General features: G+C 39.7%; 1 protein-coding gene across 5 annotated transcripts in view; it reads left to right on the forward strand.

Annotated features, from left to right (window-relative positions):
• The first annotated feature begins 827 nt into the window (after positions 1-827).
• The window catches only part of NRIP1 (nuclear receptor interacting protein 1), a 97,354-nt gene continuing 75,014 nt past the window's right edge, over positions 828-23,167 (forward strand). Inside the window, exons 1-2 of one of the 5 annotated variants that reach the window (XM_033518461.1) lie at positions 828-928; positions 1,066-1,191. The gene's annotated coding sequence lies outside the window, so the exon portion shown is untranslated. Of the gene's footprint in view, positions 929-1,015; positions 1,192-22,941; positions 23,156-23,167 lie in introns of those variants that run through there. The other 4 variants (XM_015640183.3, XM_033518457.1, XM_015640188.3 and 1 more) reach the window with 4 other exon arrangements.

A 23,167-nucleotide genomic window follows, 5' to 3' on the forward strand; every position in this document is an offset into this window, starting at 1 on the left:
GCTGAGAAACAGAAATAACAGGAACCGTACCTGTGATGTTCCATTCCTGTCCTGGACTGTGGAAACTCAGGAATATTAGGGAGGGCTTTTTTTTCTGCTACTCTTTCCTGCCTGTGTGCAACTGCTGCAGTGAAGAGACCAAGTCATTGAGACATTGCTGGAAGTAGTGGCTGTGGCAGAGCACATCCATAATCAGTTCATTTGGTCTGCACTGATGCAAATCCCTGACATGGCAGCAAAGGTAACATTTTATGTTGCTCCCACTGCTGAAGTTCTGCCTGAGTCTCTGGCCTCTCTTTGCAAGGCTGATTATACCTGGCCTTGGAATCTTTGTTTCCTAAGAAACTCTGACTGTCACTACCCTCCCCAGTGCTACTGGCAACTGAAAATACACAAAAGGTGGGGAGAAGATGATAAATATCTTAACAGCTATAAAGTGTGTATATTGCTTTCTGCACTGATAAAAGTCCTTCAGGTGATAGAGCTCTTCTGGGTGGTAACTACTGTTTTGAGCCTTGGCTTGCTTCATCTGAGAAGATGAACCCTGTCAGGCCATTACTACTGCATGGAGTGGGATTCCTTCATTCTTTTCTGTTGGCATTGACCACATATTAATAATAATATATTTGTAGGGGAAGGTATAATGGAAGGAAGGAGGAGGGTACCTATAGCCCTGTGATTAGTGAGTTTTCATGGGCCAGGGTAGTAGGCTGAAGTTCAGGTACATAGTCCAAATCAAGCAAAACAGGAACTGGGACTGGGCTGCAAGGTAGCAGCTATGCTGATTGTTGGCTCCACTGAAGTAGATAGGTGAATGTTTGCATCTCCCTCTTGCCCTCCCCTTGCCCCGTTTTCATCATAGTCTTGTGTGCCTGTGTCACCTGGCTCCAGTTGGAAATGCAAGAATAAACAGGAAAATTACTTGCAGGTCAATTCTTGCTTTCAGTTTTCTGCTTCTTTACTTTCTCCCTCTCTTTATCTGGTTTTTCTCCCCTTTTTGTTTTATTTTAAATTTTTGTCTGAGTCTTCCTGCTTTTGTTTAAAGTTGCCTATTTTCTTTCTCAGCAGATAGTTTGAGAATCATCCCACCTGTTGCCTGCCTGAACCAAGAACCAGATCCTAGAGGAGGACTGTGCCATACTAGTTGGTTGCAGATCTACTGGGATCCTAATATTGAGAGAGATCTAACAGGTAGGTAAAAAATGGAATTTATTCAAGGTGCTGAGACTCTTAAAAGAGAAGACTGTTATTGCCCCTTCTGAAAAGAAAAAGTGGCCAGAAAATGGTGTATGCATGCAAATATGACTTGCAAGATCTTTTTAATCTGGGAACTACTGTCTTTCCACTAAGAGTCTGTGCCTGTGAAATGTTTTCTTCTCAGTTTACAAACTCCCCAGTCCCTGTTTCAAACCCCTCCAGGTAAGGCTATCAGAAAAGTGCTCCCATCTGGCTTCCTCCTTCTCATGCAAATACACGTGTCTTAAGAAAATGCAGGGGGATTTCCTTCTGCAGGAATACTGAAAAAAAGCCAAACCAGAATAGTCCAAAAGGCATTTTTATTTGTTCCTCATTATTATTTTGGTTTTGCTCTCCTCTCCAGAACTTTCTTTTCTGCATGTCTTCTTCACTCAGTCTTGACCACACTGGCTGGGTAGAGTAATAGGCCTGTGTGCAGCTACAGTTTTACTGCTTTATTCTCCTGGGGCAGTTAAGACAAGCTTTCCACCATCCATTGCTTCTTCCTAATGTAGGTAGTGTTATATCAGCAAGAAGATGCTTGTAGAGATACTTAGAGTGCTCTCTAAAGCAAACTGATGTTGATAATTTGTTGTCATATTCAGTGAAACTGTTTGCACACTAGGACTTTAACAATTTATTTTAAAAATTGCATTTCAAATAAAATACAAAGTACCCCAGGTAAATGTTAAAATTAGAAGAGGATTCTGAGTAGCTCACTACTTTATATGTTGGTAATAATGAAACAAGTACATGTTAGATGAGTTGCACACTTTGTTACAAAATTAGAAGGAAAGAGTGGACTAAATTAAAGTTTTTTTATAGGTCTACATATAGGACATCCTATATGTAGGTCCATATAGGGACTTTGACAAACTTCTTCAAAAGAGTTGTTCAAACAGTAATGTTTGTTTCCTCATATTAAGATTTAAGTCTTCCTTGGAAAGAAGCTCATATTTTTGCACTTCAGTCATAGAGCATGGCTTGCACCGTGTAAAATATTGATTGAAAATAAGCTTCTCTAAGAAAAGAAAAAAGAGTAAAATAACCAAACTTGCTTACAATGTGTTAATTATGATAGACATCACGTAAGATATATGATATGAGAAAGGTTTGAGTCTTTATTATGAAAGGACCTTGTTGTTTCTGGTTTTCCTGTCTGACATCAGATTTTATATGAAAATCCAGATTTGTATTGCTTCTGTATTAAGTGGGGGGTCCTGTGTGATTACCCTGTTGTGTGTCTGGCTGCTGTTTTGCCATAGTTAAGGGTGGAGATCAGTGGTTTATTGTGAAGATGCTGGCTTTAAATACAGAGTTCAGATTGTGGTAGAATATTTTTGGTTTACTGAACTCTCAGTTCTCAAAAATAAATCTCAATAAACTGTCACCTATGGTGGGAGTGATTTAAACAATTAATGATGTTTTGACTGGAAGAAGTATGAATGCAGAAGGATCTTCCAGAGAATTGAATCAATTTCTTGCCAGTCTTACTTTTAGCTTGTTTTTCCTTTCTCTAATTGACTCTCACACTCTGGGAGTGATCCTTTGTCCCTGCTCTTGTTCCCCAAAGTGCTCCCTGCCTGCCTATCAGCACAGATACGCAGTTTTCATCTGTGGAGAGTTTTCTAACTTTTTAGTCATAACTGAAAATTTATGTGCTCAGTTCAACTCGATGAATTGCATGACAAATCTGCAGCAAGGCAGACGCCATCGGGGAGACAGAGAGGCTGCCCGTCTGTCTTGCCAAGTATCTCAGCAATCCTGGGACAGCAGCAGCTCCCTAATGCGACAATGAGCCGTGTTGACTTTTTGATATATACGGGTACAAAGTTCCTGCCGAAGATTTTTGCTTCTCGAGCGATCGTTTGACGCAGCCGGGTATCTCCACCGTGCTTCCATATCTGCTGGAGAGGGAGAGGGAGGGCAGCACACCGGGGCGTTTCAGCGCCTTATCAGCCGTGCTGGTGGGTGCTGTGAGGACCAAAGAGGAGCCAGGGTGCTCCTCACAGACTTCAAGGTGTGTGCCTGCATGTGTAGCCTATTTTCCATGCTGCAACTGAAATGTTGGCTAATTAGCTTTTGCTTGTTTACATTAATTGAATTTGTACACATAGGCTGTTTTGATATATTTATTTTTATTTCAAAACTCTACTGTTTTTTATGCTGGATAGACAGCAACACCATGCATTTATTTTCAGTGCTGACAAGCAGACTTGTTTCCTTGTGAGCAGATGAATTGTTTACTTTTCAGACAAAATACGAACACACTCTTTGGAGCTGTATTATAGCATGAACTGGTCTATCTGAGAGACTGGTAGGTACACATTAAACAAACAACAGGTGTTCAAATTCATTGCTGCAGCTAAAATAGCATTTGCTGAAATATATATAAAAAATTCTGAGAGTGCAAGAAGGACTTGAAAATATGTCCACTTTTTTTATTCACATCCCATTTCAATAGCTCATTTTTAAGTAACAGTGAAATTGTTTGGACTTATTTGGTTTCAGAAGAAATGAATACAAGATAAAATAATTGGTTATCTTCAGTTAGGTGTTAAGATGTACCTTTTTCTTTTTCCAGGAAAGATCCTTGAATTAAAAATAAGCCAGTTGATTTTCTATGGATTTCATCTGAGCCACGAGCTTTAGGTTAATGAGACTTTGATTTCTTTTTCAAAATACCAAATCAATTTATGTGAGGGACAGAGCTTAAGTTTTCATTTTACCCCCAAGTTTTCTATTTTTAATGTGTTTTCTAAAGGGACTCCTGAAGTCTGGAATATTGGTGATGCAGGGCTTTCTTGCTATGACTAGGACGAGTAGTCAGACACTGCTTGTGCACAAAGTGAAATGAAGGCATGGAAGAGAGGAAAAAACTTGGAACAACAGCTTATGAAATTGGCCACCCAGCTTCCTCTTAATATAATGGTGATGGCAAAAAGACTCTTGAATCTTGCAATTCTTCACATCTCTGTGGAATTCAGCAGCTGCCTCTGGATACGGTCATTAGCTTCTTTAAAGTGGTGTTGATGTTTTCACAAAACTAAGCAGATATCAGCCCCTGAAACACTAACTGTATGGAAAAGGGATAGATGGATTTAGTTGAATTCCTTCCCTTTGAATGTCACAAATGTAGATTTCACACAAGGAGGATAAAACAGTGTTGCAGTTTAAGCAGCTTTTCTCTAATTGTTGGATTTTACTTTTCTGTGTTTATGCCCTCTTTTTTTTTCCCCTTCTTTGCCATTGACTTTTATGGCAAGGAGCTAATATAAAGATGGTTTTGATAAACACATCCTGTGTATCTTAAGCATCAGCTCAGTGAATCTTCCTTTGAGCTGCAAATCCATTCCAATACTCAGGATTTTAGCCAGAGCCACAGGGCAAAACTCTTATGTTGCACAAAAAAAAAAAAAAAAGCCAAGGGACTTTTTAATGATCCAGCAGAGATGATAGGACCTTGGCATATGAAAAACCCTGATGTAGTAAATCAAAGCAGGCTGTCTTGAGTGTAGTAATATTTCTATGCTAATAAATTAGTGTCATAAGTGATTTGTCAATAAGATGTAGAATATGCTATGAGGGAAGTCAGACAGTATTTTTCTTTCCCATAGAAAAATAGGGTGAGGTCATAGCAAAATCCTCAACATGATTTTTTCCTAAGAATTATGTGGGTGCTCTGACCCACTGTGCAATATTTGCATATTTAAATTCTTATGTGCCTAAGGTACCCTTACGTAACTAAGCAAGGTAGATGAAGATGGGCTGAGAGAATTGGGGCTTCTGGAGAAGAGATGACTCTATAGTGGTCTTTTAGCACTAAAAGATGACTTATAAGGAAGATGGGGACAGATTTTTTAGCAGGGCTTGTTGCGATAGGACAAGATGTAATGTTTTTAAACTGAAAGAGGGTAGATTGAAACTAAAGAGAGAAATTCTGTATGATGAGGGTGGTGAACCACTGTTACAGATAGCCCAGAGAGGTTTTAGATGCCCTATTCCTGGAAGTTCATCAAGGTCAGGTTGGATGGAGCTCTGAGCAACATGATCTACTTGAAGATGTCCCTGCTCACTGCAGGGCCTTGGACTGGATGACCTTCAACCCAAACCATTCTACTTATCTTTTGATCTGCTTGTCACACCAGGCCCTGTTGCACACAACCTTCCCCCACTGCTGCTTCATACATAAACAATTGCAGGTAGAAGTTCAGCCTGGCCATTTGGCACTCCTCTATCCAGTGATGCTACAAAAATCCCTTAGGAAGGTCACAGAATTATCAAACTCTAAAGAACCATACTTTGATATCTTTGTTTTAATTCATCCCTGCTTTTAACAGATTTGGAAGTTGCATCTTAGTACAAAATTTGGAAGTGTTAAGTGGATGTAGTTCCTTTGGAACTTGCTGGGTTGTCTGCAGCAGAGCTGTACATCTTACATGAGCCTACCGAAAGAAGTGTGATACTGAGAAAAGTTTCCATCTTTCTCAACATCCAGAGAGTTTTGGAAGGTAGAAGGCTGGTTTGTTTGCCATGTTTTTCAAGTAACATTTGCCAATCTGTAGATTGTTACAGATCTTCTTCTGTAGTAGTAAATCAGGGTTTCTGCAGTTTGGACCCGTTAGCCATGGCTCAGGAGCAGGTCTCTGAGGTGGAACCCTGGCGCATCCTCTCACACATCACAGTGTGTATTTTCAGAACCACCTCTGCACTGTGCCCTCTGGTTGCACTTTCTTCTTGTGGGTTTCTGATTTCAGGTCATGATTCCTGGGCAGATACTTTTTCCTATCTCTGGCTGCTGACCCTTGGTTTGACTTTCTGCTTCCTGGTTTTTGGCCATGAGCATTGGGCTCATTTCCCAGTTCTGGACACAGGCCCTAACCTTTAGGCTGGATAGCCCATGCTCCAGTCTGCAATCCTAGACAGCCACCAGGCCATCTGTAGTAGACAGTACTCTAATTTACTCAATAACAAATGAAATTTAGCAGATACATTTGGGTTTTTTTTCTTTTTTTAATTTATGACAACTGCAGCTATTTACTTGTAAACTGGTCTTCTATTAGTATTTTGCTAGACTGTGAAATGTGAGCTTCTACTTTTCATTAGTTATTGTACTGTGCCTAATGGCCATCCTTTCTTAGGGAGAGTATCACCATGTCTGAGCCAGTGGAGGGGGTGAACAGAACTGTTAGCATGTATAAACATTTCAAATCGGTGGCCACAAGTCCAATAAATTACTCTAGAAAAAGCAATAGTGTCAGAACTTCCATTTCATTTCTATGTAACATGTTATAAACATTATTGATATACTGTATGCATGGTCTGCTTTTTTTTATGGGAGTTCATAATGTCATTCTTGCACACATGACATAAGAGTGTAAACACACTCAAAATGTGGTCACTCAGACCCATAAGAGTGTCGTGACTGAAACTTGATGAAAATATGAGTTACAAAGTTCACAAAGTATGAAGATAAATTTCCAGAAAGAGGAAGAATTGAAACTTATAATGTGTGTTAATGTTCAGGAGGAAGAAGGGTCAGGTTGCTTTGGCAGGAAAATAAATGGATAAGGAGTGCAAAGCTGAGTTGTAAAATGAACTGAAGTTGATACTTAACCAGTTACAAGTCATATGGTATAGACAATAATGTGAATCTGAGTGAAAACTGCTTTTGTATATGCTATATATGTTTCATTGTTTATACACAAAATGGTGTAGCATAGGAATTCACACACACACACACACATATATATATACACACATATATACACATTCAACAGAAAATAGAAGTCACAAGATCTGGGTGAATTTTATTTAATTTTGCCCATCAAAAAAACAGGGATGAAAAGTTCCATGCTGATGCAATATTTTTGCTTTGTAATGTTTTGATGGAATTAGGTAGTTAAAATCAAAGCAATAAGTAATTCATCCATCCTGTTTCTATGTGAAAGTATGTGACTCTTGCCAATCTAGGAAAAAAGTGTTATTTTGTTCTAGCTCAAAGGTAAGTTATGTTCTGCTGTTCATGGCTGTTTCATAGAAATGTGAACCTTTCTTAATTTTAGAGCTTAAATCAAGATCCATCAATAAGGAAACAGACTAATTTTTTTATTAAATTATACAAACTCCCTTGCTAAACCCATCTCCTTCTGCCCTTTGACTAGAAGAACTGTCCTTTACTAGAGTAGTTTTCCTGTAATGGGTTTTATTACCCTGAAGTAGGCTAGCTCAAATAAGGCATAGCAAGATGTTCATGGGACTTAGCTAACACTGAATTGAGACTCTCTTGCTTAGTAGGAGTGAAGGGGATGGTGGAAAAAGCAAGTTTAGTGCATTGATTTTGTGTGTTTCTTCCAAATTGGCCCCATGGATTAATAAGATTTTACATACAATTGTTAAACTATCAGCTCAGAGAATAAAATAAAACAAGTACCTCCTCCACTTTATTGTTCAGTTAAGATCTTTTAGTATAAAAAGCTACAGCAGAATAGCAGGGCATGGTTTTTTATCTAAACTAACTAAACTTTTTACTTGGTTTAAAGCTCTTTAATGGAACTGCCTGTGAACTTGAATGGTATTCACCATGTATAATGATAGATTTTTTTTTTTTCCCTTTCCAAATGAATTAAAAATGGAAAGTACTTCCAGTACTTCTTGGTAAGTACAAAGAAGTCAGATCCCTTGGTACCACAGAGGTCCTTTCTTCATTAGAGGCAGGTAGTTTCCATTATTCATATTTGGTACCACTTCATTTAAAGTCCCACCATTACTTAAAAAGCAAGATATTAATGAGAGATGTTACTGGAGTGCTATCTTTTAATTTGATATTGTTCGATCCAGATGTTTTAGAATTTCTAAGAGTAAAGCTTCCATTACCTTATATTAGAGAAGATTTTATAGGCAAGAACATCTAATTCTTGTCTGGTTTCCCTTGATAGCCAATTGCCTTTCTTAAATCTTCACCATTTACTTCTAGGGCAATTCTTTTGCTTTGCTTTAAATAATTTCTCTGATTCCTTGATATCCATGCATTGCAATTAGTTATATATAGATATTTTTCATACCACCCCCATCCACTTAGCTGGTGAGGAGACAAGTAATACATACTTAGCACTTTTAATTTTACCTCATAAATCAGTCATTGTAGCTCCAAAATCAGTTACATTTTTCCTAAACCATCACTCAGTACAAAGAGTCTATTATGTGTGTCTGTGAATAATACATTAATTGTGTGGTTTAAATTCATAAACAATGTTACACAATTAACTTCATAAAATTGCTCACTTTCAAAATTGTATAGCTACAATTTCTATAATAGTAGCTAAAAGACAAAAGCACTAAGCCAGGCATTGTCACTTTGAATTGCCACTGGTAAAGCAGAGGCCTCTTAAATGTGCATTTATGACAGAGAGAAAGTGTAGTTCTTGTTACAGATTCATTCCTTTAAGTTCTTTCTCCAAGGTTTTGTTTTGTGTTGCTCTGCACTAATGATGTAAGACGTGATTACTTCAGGCAATGGCTTTATTAATATAAAGAAATATTACTGAAGATTTTTTTTAACTGGATTTTTAAAAAGGTATATTTTTCATTGCGTTTTATTCTCTATCAGATTGTTAAAAAAATATTTTGCTCTTTTGCCTTTGGCAAACACTTTTTTCTTGGGATGGCATGAATAGCAGGATCTACAAGAAAAGAGTACACAATCCAAAAACAAAAGTAAGCATATTTATATGTTGATAATTGCTTGTTCCAAGTTTGAAGACTAAACTGAGATCCAGATCCCACAGGCTAGACAGCAGCAAAGGTATCTCTGTTGTATTACAGCATTCAGATAAGGTAGAGAAAGGGTTGAAATAGGCATTTCACATCTGGGAAGCTGAGGTGGGAGAAGTGGAGAAGGAATCTGCCCAGTATTACAGAATTCAGCTGGAGAATCAGGAGTGTGAGCTCCTGCCTTCCCACTGAACCGATCTACAAAACTCTATTTATTCTATAATCTGTTTTTATGCTCTTATCTATTTAATCTTCCCCCCACATCAATTTTTATAAGTATATCTCCACAGAGAGCTCCGGCTTAAGGAATGTTTCTGCAGATGAACCCTGAGGTTTCATAGTAACACTGTATAATCATTACACGGGAGGTACTCGGCGTTAAAATGCAGCAAATTTCCATTGGAAATGACTCGTTCCAGAGCGGGGAACGGGGGTTTGCTGTCTCTTATTGCCTCCCTGCCATGGCTCACGGTCGGCAGCCGCCGCTCCTTACATAATGTCACATATGTCACATATGTGCCGCCAGATTGCCCCATCCTGCCGGGGCAGGGGAGGCTCCCCTGGCCCCTGCTGCTCTCACCGGGAGGAGAAGCCTGCGGAGGCCCGCTTGGGATTTTCCCATCGGGCTTTTGGGAATGGGAGCCTGGGGACCAGGCTCTGTGCCTCCGTGCGTGTGCCGGGAGCAGGGAGGGGGGGAAGTGCTGGGGAACTGCAGGGGAAGTGCAGGGGAAGTGCTGGGGAATGCTGGGGCACTGCTGGGGCACTGCTGGGGAAGTGCCAGAGAACTGCTGGAGAACTGCTGGGAAAGTGCAGGGAAGTGCTGGGGAACTGCTGGGGAAGTGCTGGGGAAGTGCTGGGGAAGTGCCAAGGAACTGCTGGGGAAGTGCCAAGGAACTGGTGGAGAACTGCTGGGAAAGTGCTGGGGAAGTGCTGGAGAATGCTGGGGCACTGCTGGAGAACTGCTGGCACACTGCTAGGGAAGTGCTGGGGAAGTGCTGGGGAAGTGCTGGAGAATGCTGGGGCACTGCTGGGGGACTGCTGGGGGACTGCTGGAGAACTGCTGGGGAACTGCTGGGGCACTGCTGGGGAACTGCTGGAGAACTGCTGGAGAACTGCTGGGGCACTGCTGGGGCACTGCTGTCTCTGCTCCCCTTGCTCACAGCGCTGCTCTCCGGCTCCTCTCTGGGCTTTTTCCTCTCCTGGCCATTTTTCCCCATCATTCCTCTCCGAATAACCCCAAGGTTAGCCCTGCCCTTCTGCCACCTGGATATTTCCACACAAGGGCTGCGTGGTCAAAATCAGTGTCTCAGCCATTCTTAACCTCTGCTGCATGAAAATACACTGGGGGGAAGTTATCCCGTGGCCCATAGCTGTGGTGTAGAAATACACTCAAATGAAAGCCCAGGAATGGAATGAAAGGATTTGGTGCCCTACTACTCGAAGTAAAACACAGCCAGTAGCTCTTTAGCATGGGATACCAGTTACTGCACGTGTTATTTGTCTAAACTGGAGATTCCACCACTGCTGAATTGCACCGTGTGTGAAACTCCAAATCTGCTACTGTTTCAGATTTATAAAACAGCATTATAGGGAATATAGACCTATTAATTTTACAGTCTAATTTCTGATTAGATTTTACAGCACCTCTGATGCATAGATTTTTACCCATTAAAAATGATGACAATCCAGTTCTGTCATTTTAAGTAGAATTAGAGCCAGTATTGCCAAGTATGATAATGTCTTGTAAAAAAAATGAACTCTCACACACACACAGACACACATATATATATAAATTAAAATAACTCAGCACCATGTTATTTCTCTATAGGAAAAGGGCCCTTGCTAAGAGAGTGAGACTGTTACCTGTTAGTGCAGTCAAGAGCCCATGGGTCTGACAATTGACATCAACAGAAATTCTCCATTCAGGCTGAGCAGGTTAAGTAATGTTTCCTAGCACAGCTGTGTAATGTGTCTGTTGGTAATTAAAAGAGTCTGCTAGAGCTGGTTAAGGAAAAGCATAAAGTGAAGCATTTTCTTTCAGAAAATAGTTTTGTAAAGAATTAAAATCTCTACATTGCGAATGCCTTGTATTAGAAGAAACTAATTTTTTTTTTAAAGAGGAAAAAGAAACCCAACACTGAAACAGTCTGTTCCTGGTTTATTTTGGACGCAAACTTAAATAAACACCCCCAAAACCAAAAATGGAAGTGTTGCAATATGAAAATAAAACTTCCCTTTTCTATAATGTCAATTTTAAATTTGGGGAAGCGACTTATTCTGATTTGACACATGGCCAGATTCTGGAACCAGACATAAAATGACACTCTCACTTGGGACATGACTTTCCATTTGCATTTGTAGATGCAAGGTACGTTTTTTAGCCCTGATTTGCTACACTAATCCTGTTGACTTCACTTGAAAAGAATGGCACGTTTCCCACTAACTTTATTAGTGGCAGGATTGGGCCTTGATGCAATACCTCATGTCACAGCAGCAAAACTTGTTGCCAATAGTCTGTCTCAAGGGAGGAGATTTCCAGTAACTGCTCCCTGAGAACTATTCTGAAAAGGCAGCTTTTTTCTGTCCAGCCATCGGGATAATGATATACTCCATCCCTAAAGAGAGGGGCATTGACGGAGCTGCATTGATGGCACCAGAGGTCCCTGCTGGCTTGTTCACTAAACAGAACTGGCAACTGACTCTGAAGATAAAAGTTCTTGACGTTTTTCCAAGCTGGTGGAATGGAGCTGAGTGACACTTAGAAATAAATAGAGGAGGGAATAGTATGATCTTGAATGACAGCAGAGCTCTCATGAAAGATTTTCATGGGGGAAACGTGGGATGTACTGTTCCAGGATTGAGTCTAGGGGATTTGTTGACAGTTGGATAATGTACATGCTTGCTACTTGTATGAAATGTAGAAGAAAACAAGGGGAAAAGTTCCAAAGGAATATTTTTTTCCCACTTAATCAGCTAAACCCAAATACAGTATATATCTCTTCCTTCCCAATAACTGACTCTACAAATTGCCAATCTCTTTGGAAATCTCTTAGAAGAATATTCTCTCTCCCAACAAGGAAAAGTACTTCATGCAGAACATTTGTCACTTGTCTTTATCATAATTCATGATCTTATCCTTCATTCTGTTGCTTGTTTAAGCACACAGAAATAATACTTTTAACCTGAGACTTCAAAGGTAAAAATATTGTGAAGAGGTCTCCATTCTTTTTCTTCTCATCTCTGATTTAAGCCTTTGAACATCAAAGTGGCTCAAAGTTTGGGGTAAGTTCTTAAGGATCCAGTTACTAGAAAAATCAATTGATTTTCCACGTTCATATTCACGATAGACAAGAACAAATATTAATATTCAAGAATAGTTTAATAATTTACAACAATTAAAACAAGTTGCTTCTTAATCTTTTGCTCTGTACAATGAAGCTCATTCATTCCATTGTATGATATGAAAAATCCTTGACTTCTGTCAGTCAGAAGTTGCCAGAAAAAGAATCAGAACCTAGGATTTACAAAACAATTAAGAACATAAAATAAATTCCCCAAACAAAGAATGCTGCCACTTTAATTACAGTTTCACACTGTCATGTAAAAGGTTAACACTTAAAAAATTAGTCTTGTACCCTCAATCTATTACCCCTAAGCAATTCTCATTTTCACATTAATTTTTGTAGGCTGCTATTCATTTATTTCTAAATGAAATACTTTTCAACCCTGTCAGTTTATCTCTGTACATATTCTCATTACAACAGACACTAGAGCCAAAATATTTTAATCTTCAGTGTAATCCCTGTACTCCCATATTCTTAGCTACAACTTTAGGGGTTCTACAATTGCTCTTTTCCTTTAAAATTGTGGCGCCCCTTTGTGCAGAAATTCTTGCTCTTGTAAGGACTTCCTATAAACAAGTAAGTTCTGCAGTCTGTTGTGAAATTACCTTTGTTGTCAGTGCTAGGAAGTTATAAATCCTCTCAGCCCCCACCACTCACTCTTGAAGTTCTGTGTTCTCAGGCAAGGGTCTAATAACCCTGATCTGTTAGGTTTAGTTTCTGGTCATTTAAAAGCCAAGTCCTGAGAAAAGAACTCTTAATATTTTCTTTTTCATAGGAAAGACCAAAATAAAATTAAACAGCTAGCCATTAAACACTTATTAAGCATTCCATGGCAGCTGACAGACAAAGCTGAAGCCAGAACCCCTCAGAAAAAAACACAAATTGTGAGAATACTCAGGCAGAACAGCCCAGACTGCCTCTGTCAGTCCTAGTGCTCCAATCAGCCTGGCAGAAGGGTGATGACACATAAGTACAGAAGCTCAGGACCTCTGGACAATGAACCAATATGACTTCACAGAAGCCATTTATTGTTCAATTATGCACTTATTTATACACCCTAAAACTACTGTTCACTTAAACACACATCTTTTCATTGGTGCCCCTGTCCTGTCCATGAGCTCTGCACACACCCCTCGGGGCACAGGACTGGTTACAGCCCAGGTGTTCAACTGCCCTCTGTTACCTGGCTCTTGTGGTCTTCTTTTCTTCTTTTCAGCCTCTTCTTTCTTATTTTTAGAACTGCTTATGTCTTAGCAACCTTGAGGAATTCCAGAGGGTCTGATAATAAATTTTAAATAAAGTTTGGCTGGAGCACATTATGGCCCAAGCTGTTCAGATACGTTGCTACACATGAGAAGTCTTCCTTCAGAAGAAAATCAGACTTTGCAAAGAAATGGTGCCTATACGTAGTTTTATTTAAATACATAAGGTATGGCCATAGTGCACAAGCACTGGATTCAGGAACTGAAAAGTGCTTCTGGATCTGCCAGCTGGGATACACTAAAGTCTTCTGAAATAGATACAGGATACAAGCAGAAATCCAGCACCCAGTGCCCATGCAATAGCTGTAAGATCACGAGTAGACAATATGTGGGTTTACCCCTTTGTTGTTGTTGTTGTCCAAAGTCAGTGATAAAACTTCCATTGCCTTAAGCTGGTAGATTCAGCCCCCTGAAAAATATCTTTTATAATAAGTCAAAGTTCATGAAAAAATTGGTTGAACAAGAGTAGTAATAGCTTAAATAGATTTTGTGGTGTATTAGTAGCTACTGTGAGAGAACAGCAGGTATGAAACATGCATTAGTCTGTACAATACTTGCTCAGGAAACAGCACCTGCTACACAAGATGAAATTTGATAATCAGCCTCCTCGGTGGATCAACAAGCTGGGCATTAAAATAATCTAGCCTAGGGAGCATAAAAGCATGAGTGAGCAATAAGCAAAGCACATTTAGTTCAAATAATAAGAAGAAGCCTTAATCTTTTGACTGCAACACTGAAAGAAGAGCTTGCAATCATAAAATATATAGGGTTTTTAGCCAATGAACCAACTTTGAATTTTAAAGCTGGGTTAGGAGTTCAAGTGGGTGTGGGTTGATGGCAAGAGCCAGCCATGAACAGCCCAGGGCTTTTCTCTGATTTTAACTGAAGAAAATTGATGCTTGTAGAGGCTTTTATGCTTACCAGCCTGTCAATATGGTAATAGCATCATCTGAAATTGCTGGTTTGGTTAACAATATCTGTGACTTGTCGGCATAGAAATGAAATCCAGGACCGTGCCAATGACCAGCGCTGCTCACAGGCAGCTTCAGATTGCTGAGTAAGATCAGGGTGAGAGAGGAACCCTACAGAGCACAAAAAATAAATGCTCTGGGAGAAGGACACAAATTACCCTTGAAAATATAATGCAGGTAAATGTTGGATAAAGATGATTTAAGCCAATTTAGAACTGTGCCAAACAGGAAGATAAAGCTCCTCAGGCATTCAAGAAGAACATTAAGATATATACAAAATGATAGATACAAAATGAGAGTAGCTGGTCTATGAGAGCTTGTCTTTATGAGAAGGTTACACCTCTTTGCTGTCCTGCTGAAAATTTGAAGTAGTGGAAACCCCACCCAAAATATAGAATCTGTTTCCATACTCACTGAAGTCAAAAAGGAAATCCTTTATGTCTTTTGGAGATGCTGGTTTCTGGGAATATAAAATAACACAGAAATTCTTGGAGGGATTTTATACTTCATGTTGTGTATCAACTTACAACAAACAGAATTATTGCATGGTGTGGCACTTCTTGCTTTCTTCTGGATCTGAGCAAATGAATAATGCTTATTGCTACTCTTTTTTCATTTAAGCCCAGAAGGAATAAGAAAAAGACAATTAAACCTAATAATGGGATGACAGGTTCTGAAAATCATTATTTTTTTATCAATTTTCAAGAATTTAGGGAAAATTTAGTAGGTTATTTTTTTATTTTCTGGTTTATAGATTTTCTTTCTACCAGAAGCATTCTAGCAGGATCAGAAAATGTCAATGAAAATGTTCAGTGATATTTCAACTCTCAGAGAAGAGATAGGAGAAAAAACGAATGAAAACTCAGAAGAGAATAGCTGTGCAATTGAAGCAGAAGTATTCTTGATGGGAGTGTCTGGGCCATAAAATTTGTCCCAACCCAACCCAAAAAAAATAAAACAAACAGTGGGGTTTTGGGTATGAAGGTGGGAACTGGAAAAAAGTTGATGAGTCATAGAAAACAAAATTACATGTCTTCATGTCATGATTTATACTGTTTTGCTCATAAATCCAAGTGTGGCTTATTACTAGAATTGCAGTACATCTCTGATACTGGGAAAAAGGATTTCAGCAGAGAATAGTGAGAATCATAACATGGTATTTGTTTATATCTTTTCTTTTTCTTTATAGAAAGGACATGAACAAAATCTATTTACAATTGAAGTAATAACTCTGGAAAGCACATGAAACTATTTGTATCAAAGATCCAAGAATTTATCTGATTTGTTGTGTCATTTATTAGCTTTCTTTAGGCATCCATATGAGTGACATTAATCAGAGTGAATGGAAAACTACAAATAACTGGTACATAAAATGGCTTGGAAGAGGTGAAAAAATGTTTATGGATTTAATTATTTTTTGTTGTCTCAACCTGACTAATTTAACTGCTTAATAATTATTTTTTAAATAATTGTGACTAGTGATCACCTTTTCAAGAGTTTAAATCTGCTCTAGGCAAGACACACAGACAATTATTTTTTTTTCCCTACACATTTTTTCAAGCAACTGTTTATGTATGTTTCTGCTGGTAGACAATGGGCCAGGCCATTGAAATATTTAAGAGTTATTAAGGATGTAGAACATATCATATTTTAGGAGCTGCCTGTAAGGAGCCATGTGAGTCATTACCCTTCTATTAAAAAAGTTATCAACAGTATGATGTACCAAGAGTTTCAGTATGGTTTACATTAAAGAAGAGATTTTAGGGGATGGAATAATTTTGAGAGGAATTTCTCGGAAAAATATGGATCCATTTGCATTCTGTATAAAATGACAATATCCTGCTTAAATAAAATAACAAAACAAAGCAAGAAGTGGGCGCAGCAGGTTAGACAAAATTCAGCAGGTTAAACTTAAAATAATATTTCCAAACCAAATAAACATGAAACAAAACTTTCAAATTATCAACCAAATGCAATTATTTTCTCTATTCAGGCTTTTATTTTAAAGTAGTTGTTTTGGCCATTGTAATGCAGCAAAATGGATGTTGTTCAAATTAAGAATGTAACCCAGATATTCTCTGTGCTAAGTCATCAAAACCCAGAACAAATTTTCTTCACAGAAAATACTTTCACCCTTTTTTTTTTTTTAAAAAAAAAAAATCATATATCAAACAAGAAAAAAAGATATGCAATTATTCCAAAATTAGAATTACATATATAGAAACAGGGCATAGTGTCTGCTGTTTATATATGGCAGTATCCTCACGTTCCCACTCCTTTTAAAGCAAGGGCAGTCTTGGCTAGGCAGCTCTCTAAAATATATGCAAAAAGTGGCAAGGGAAATTTCCCAGCTCTGTGAGGGGATGTAACTTATGTGAGCAGAGCTGTTGCTTTGTGGTTTACAGTGACTTGAGTCACTCCTATGCCTCTGACAGACTTATGTCAGATGTAAACTGCTGGTGTGATGATCAACAGCATCAAAGCTGGATTTGTTATATACCCAACATTTCGTGGAGCTAAAGTCTCCTAATAAAACCTAGATATTTGTATGCTAATAAAAATATGCAAAGATATATAGTTGGATCAATTATAAAAGCACAGCTAATATGATTCTGATAAACTCTTCATGTAAAATAGAATCAAGCAGAAATTTATCTGCCTTCACATGGCCCAGTGATTGGAGTTCTTTAAGTTTTTTGATACACGGTTTAAATGGATTTTCTCATTAGGCATCTGTAAGTGGACAGAAACACTAATTAATCACTTGTGACTACATTTGTGATGTTAGGTAGGTAAACAACAATTTTTTTGAGAATATTTCATCCTCAGAACCAGAACCATGCTTTCAAAACAGTCTCCTTTTAGGTACTTAGACAAAGAAGCCAGATTTTCTTCAGAATTTCTTAGTTGTAGATAAGTTAATATGTGGGGAGAGAAATAGATTTAATAAAAATACATGAGATGCACAGTTTAGCTTAACACAGCAGTTTCCTGTGCTTGATTCAGAGCACATAGTATCATTTGTACTAAAGAATATTACTGCAATTTTAATACGTAATTAAAGTGTTCATATATTTTAAAATGTTTGTCCAGCACCTGTGTTATTTTGAAGGACAAACAAAGGACACTTAAGCTCTGCTTGTTTAGGTGCTTTCTAATGGTCCTCTCCAGAACTTTATCCATTTGCAGTGTGGTATTGGCTGCCAGATCGTGTGTGTATAATTTGTACGTACTGTTCATTTCATTTTAGAACATACTGTTTCAACAACACGGCTTGTGTCATCAGAACCACGACAAAGGGTTACCCAGAGCTCATATTAGCCAGCCAGAAAAATGGGGCTGTGAAACAAAATTGTTACTGAGAGTAACTTCTGAAAGCAGCGTGTGAGAGAGGGCACGATGCTTCAGTCCTCTTTCAATCTGTTACTGCTGACATGGGGAGCTCCTTTGTCAGAGAAAAGAGGCAAATACAAATTTGGAAAGGAAAATGAACGTTCTGAACAGTCTCAGCTTCATGCCTATAACCTTCTCAGACTTTATCTTTGCATGGCCATCGACCCACAAGAAGGAGCAGTGCTTGTGTAGTGTCATACCTGCTCTACTGGTACTTTCTCATGCCAGTTTATGAACGGGGACTCCAGCATGGCTGTTTTCTGAATGTGCTTTCACACTACCAGGAACGTGAGTCATCAGAACAATGTTCTCAGAAATATACTCTTCATGTTTGTGCAAGTGGGATGAAATTGCAGAAAATTCACAAGTACAGGATGCTCTCTTCTGGATAAAAACCCCAGTATTTTATTGTGGTAAAATAACTAATGCAAGGCAGTCATATCAATTTAGCACCAGCCCCTTTGACTCTTCTATAAGAGGTGTTACAGGGGCTGAAAATAGTGTTTATTTCCTGGCACTAAATGTAAAACCTGAAGTGTTAGTCCTCGTTTAGGGTCAAAAAACTGCACAGCCCTACTCCAAAAACACCCATGGCAAAGTAAGCCTCACCCTAGGTTGTGCCTCAGAACAGATACGGTGTGCTGGAGGCATGGCCAAAACTCACCAGATGCTGCAAGCATATGATTCCTCCATGAGAGTTTATATGGTACAGCTGTCTTTAAATGTTTCTGTAATTGAAAAGACTCTAGCATCTGGTCCTTTGCTTATTACTCTTAGAACAAATAGTCATGATCTGAAGTCTACTTTTAAATAATGCAGGGAAAAAAATTAATTTGAGCTGCTAAGGGTACATTCTTCTCAGATGACCTGCTTGGAAGTACTTGTAAAAATGGAAGTAGACTCTATAATTAAAAAAACCCCAACCTTTATAGTTTTAAATGCAGGCAGATGAAAAAGCAGTGGTGTGTAGTTTTTATAACTTTCAGCCAGAGTATATTATTCTTCATTTTACATGTTACATTGTTTAATTCAACTCCACCACCAACAGATGAAGACTTGCTGCTGTCATGAGGAAAACAGGAGATGCCCTAAGGTACCCCCTGCAGGAATCCTTCCCTGGACCAGCTCTTCCTCCATAGCACTTGTAGGGTTCCCACTGATTTCAGGTACTTCCAGATAGTACTCCTGAAGAACAGCAGACTTTTGTACCTTCAGATTTATGGATGAACACTGCTATATGATGATCGTTAATTTAATGATTTAACTCCTTTGAAGTTCTTTATTGAATAAACAAGATTCATAATAATTTCTTTTTACTTTTTCTTTTCTAATTTTTTTGGTGTGTGTGTGTGTGTGTGTGTGTATGTGTCCCTAAATTCTGAAACAACTAGGTGATTTAATCCTCTGTGAAGGCACCTTTGAAATGGTGGCTAATCTGACATATTACGTGAATTGAACTAGGCTGAGTCAAGGACAGAATTTCATTATTTGTCTATATAAGGTTGACAAACTATTTTAGAGGAAGATTTAGTCTGGAAATGCATTTCTGTAAAGCTAGCTAGCTTCTCGACCACATCCTAAGCCTCTCATATCATGATTGGATGCCGTAAAGCAAGGCCTTAATTATTGTGATTGAAAAAGGTGGTTTCAGAATGGTTAGCTTTTTGAGAGGCTGAGATAACCTTAAAGAAAAAATCAAAATAAAAACAACTGGAGCTATCCCAAGCTCTTTAAAGCACCTTATGTGATTTAAAAATAAGCTAGCATTAGCTTAAAAATGTTTGGGAATAATAAAATAGCATTTACATTTGCTTTTTTTTTTTTTTTTTAATAATAATTTATCTTTTTTTCCATATGGCACAGATCAATGTGTTTTGCTTCTGGTTGTTACTGAAATTCAGCTTTGCTCATCATTTTTAAATACAGCATCATCAAAATTATCAAAGAAAGGTTGTAGATACATCAACTATATATTTAACTATTGTTTAATGGTCACACAGATTGAATTTTTTCCTCATGGCTGTCAGAATCATAGTTATATTTTAGTTTTGATAGTTTTCCTTGGTCAAAAATATACCTCTGTCTTATAAAGGAGGGTGTGTTATTATACATTTTTATAAACATAAAATAGAAGTGGTTTGCTGATATTACCAAAGTACGACACCAATAGCTCTGCACCAAGTGCCTGGCATTGTGGGAGTGAGTTCTAATGTAACCTCTATAAATATGATTTTCCCTTCCAAGACTGATGTAAAGGTAGTTTATGCTTCCCTGTCACAATTGGCCTTCCACTTAACAGCATCTTATAGTGATGAATTCCATTTGAAAAGAAGATTCGAACAAAGTGTCCTGTTTTGTGATGTCTATAAGAAAGTGAAGGTATAGGCACCACCCACACATATAGATAGGCAGAGCACTGGATGCTCACCTTTTATGTCTGGGGAGCGAGTGTGTGTTTGGGTTTGGTTGAAGAATGCTCAGGAAGGACCAACAAATACACATCAGTACTTTCATACTTCTTGAGAGATGGATTTCACTGTGATGGAATTTTTCCTTTACTTGTACAGGTATTTATTTGGTATAATGTTTGAATTCTCATAGTGAAGTAATCATGGACTAGTGGCACAACCCATTGTGATACAACTATTAAGTGGTGGAAATAACCTACTAAATCTTTATGTTTTATTATTTAATACAGTCTCACTTGATTGTATCTTCCTGAAACTTGTGTCCTCAAGCAACAATATGTTACCTGACAACAATCATTTTAACAAATACTCCATACACACGTTTTTTTCTGTTGCTTGTCCAAGATTCCTCATTTTGTAGGTCTCATCTACGCAATACGTTCCCTAAGGTTAAGAATGAAAGACGTCTCTACTACAGACACTCTTGATTGAAATAGCAGATAAATTGCTGCAGTAATGAGAAAATTTCCTTTTCCCTAGATAACTCAGCTGCATAGCATTGGAAAAAAAAAAAAATTGAAATGAAGATTTTTGTGAAAAAAAAAATAAAAAATTAAGGATAATTTCTTTACGATCAAATTTTGCTAATGAGCCTATAATGGAAATGAAGAGCAAACCCATTCTTTTAATGGAACTACGATCAGGCTGTATTATGAGACTTATGCTCTCAAGAAAAGAGACTTGTATAAACACTCTGACATGCAATGGTTTCAGGAAATACTGCTGCATGTCTGGAAGAAACTGGTTAAAAACACATGATGAAGTTAACCTAAATCTTTCATTGGCTTAAAAAAATAGGTCAAGTAATACATTACTAGCTCCACTCTGAGCCTGTACACAATCCGTACATTCCGAAGTGAAAGAGGTTTTGCTTAACATTCCTACATCTACTTTCATTCATGGTATCTCTCGGTTAAAATATTAGCTTTTCATAAATGTGACTCCCTTTTGCTTTCTTTAAAGTGGAAATTCCCGTGCTCTTTAACCATATTAGTCTGTTACTAAAAAAGACGCTTGAAGAGATAATTTATTTTACCTGAGTTTTAAAACTAGAACATGTGTTAATGCAGTAATTACCATGCAGTTTAAATGTGACTTGCAAACAAATTTGTTTCTCTTTCGTCAGTCTTTGACTTGCAGAAGTTAGGTATGATGAAGTATTCTGTAAAGCGTTTGGCAGACAGTGTGCGACACGTCGAGACGTTTGTTAAACACCGGCACACAGGAGGTGTGATGAAGGTCGCATGCACTTTGTGGCTTCGTTTATACAGCCAAGTTCAGCTTGTATCTCTGCCTACTCTCTTCTTTGGCGGCAGCAAAGTCTAAAGAACAACTTGACATTTCGTGTAATTTCTGACAGCTGAGGTTTGGGGATGTCGCCTACCAAAATGGAGGGCTGACTCTTCTTGGGAAGCACTGCCCAACTCCGAGCTGGGTTGTTTTTTTGTTGTTTTTTGTGTTTTTTGTTTGTTTTGGGGTTTTTTTTTCCTCCTAAACTGTATTTATTTGCCATGTGAGCAGACAGCATGCCTTTGCTGAGCCTGTCTGTCCCCGACCCTGGAAGCGCTTCCCCGCTCCTGCCCTCCTTCCCCCGCGGCACAGGGAGCGCGGGGAGCCTGGCAGAGGCGGCAGGGATGCTCCCCGCTGCCGCTGGCCTGGGAAGCTGGGCCCGGGGATAAGGAGCCGTGCCGGGAGCCTGGCAGAGNTGCTCCCCGCTGCCGCTGGCCTGGGAAGCTGGGCCCGGGGATAAGGAGCCGTGCCGGGAGCCTGGCAGAGGCGGCAGGGATGCTCCCCGCTGCCGGTGGCCTGGGAAGCTGGCCCCGGGGATGAGGAGCCGTGCCGGGAGCCTGGCAGAGGCGGCAGGGATGCTCCCCGCTGCCGGTGGCCTGGGAAGCTGGGCCCGGGGATGAGGAGCCGTGCCGGGAGCCGGCGGTGGGGCGGGCGGGGGCAGCGCCACCTGGGAGCAGCCGCAGGTGCCGGGGCCGCTGCCCTTCCCTGCCGCCGACCGCTGCCGGGAGCATCCCGGCTTTCCCTTCAAAACAGCAGTAATAACAATAATAAGAGTGGTAGTATTGAAGTTTCTAGCGCGTGTTTTTTCGGAGGAAAGGCTGGAAACATAAGCCCTAAAGCGACAAGTACCGGTAACACTAGAAGCGCCCTCCCCCACTATTATTCCAAAGCAGCCGAAGGGGGAAAGGAAAAAGAAAAAGGAAAAAAAAAAAATCCAAAACAACAAAAAAGTGTTATTTTTAAGCCACTGCCGTTTTCATTAGATGCGGGTCCTCCGGTGCTGTAGCTCGTAAGTTTGTTTCCCGGGGGCTCTGCGACTTCAGGCAGATTAATGAGAGAGGGCAGGAGGTGATGGGATTCGCGTACGTGCGGCGGGGCCGCCCTGCCTTGCCCTGGCCTGGCCCGGCCTGGCCGCGCCGGGCGGGGCGGGGCGGGGGCGCATCCCCGAATGCCCGCATCCCGCCCTGCCTCCTGCCGCCCTCCCCGCGCCGGGGGTTACCAAAGGGTTAAGAAACTTGGCTGGAGAGATGAATGGCGCGGCGCGGGGAGGGGCCGGGCTGCGCCGCGGCGGGCGAGGTGGAAGGCGGAGAGGGAGGATCGCGGCTGCGGGTTAGGCTTTGAAAGTCAGCCTCGCAGGCATTGCAGCAGAGCCCCGAGCCGCGGAGAGCAGCGCAGCGCAGCGGAGCTCGGCTCGCCCTGTATGTGCGCGG

Source organism: Parus major, chromosome 1, assembly GCF_001522545.3.
Source record: "Parus major isolate Abel chromosome 1, Parus_major1.1, whole genome shotgun sequence".
In the NCBI taxonomy this organism is placed as follows: domain Eukaryota; kingdom Metazoa; phylum Chordata; class Aves; order Passeriformes; family Paridae; genus Parus; species Parus major.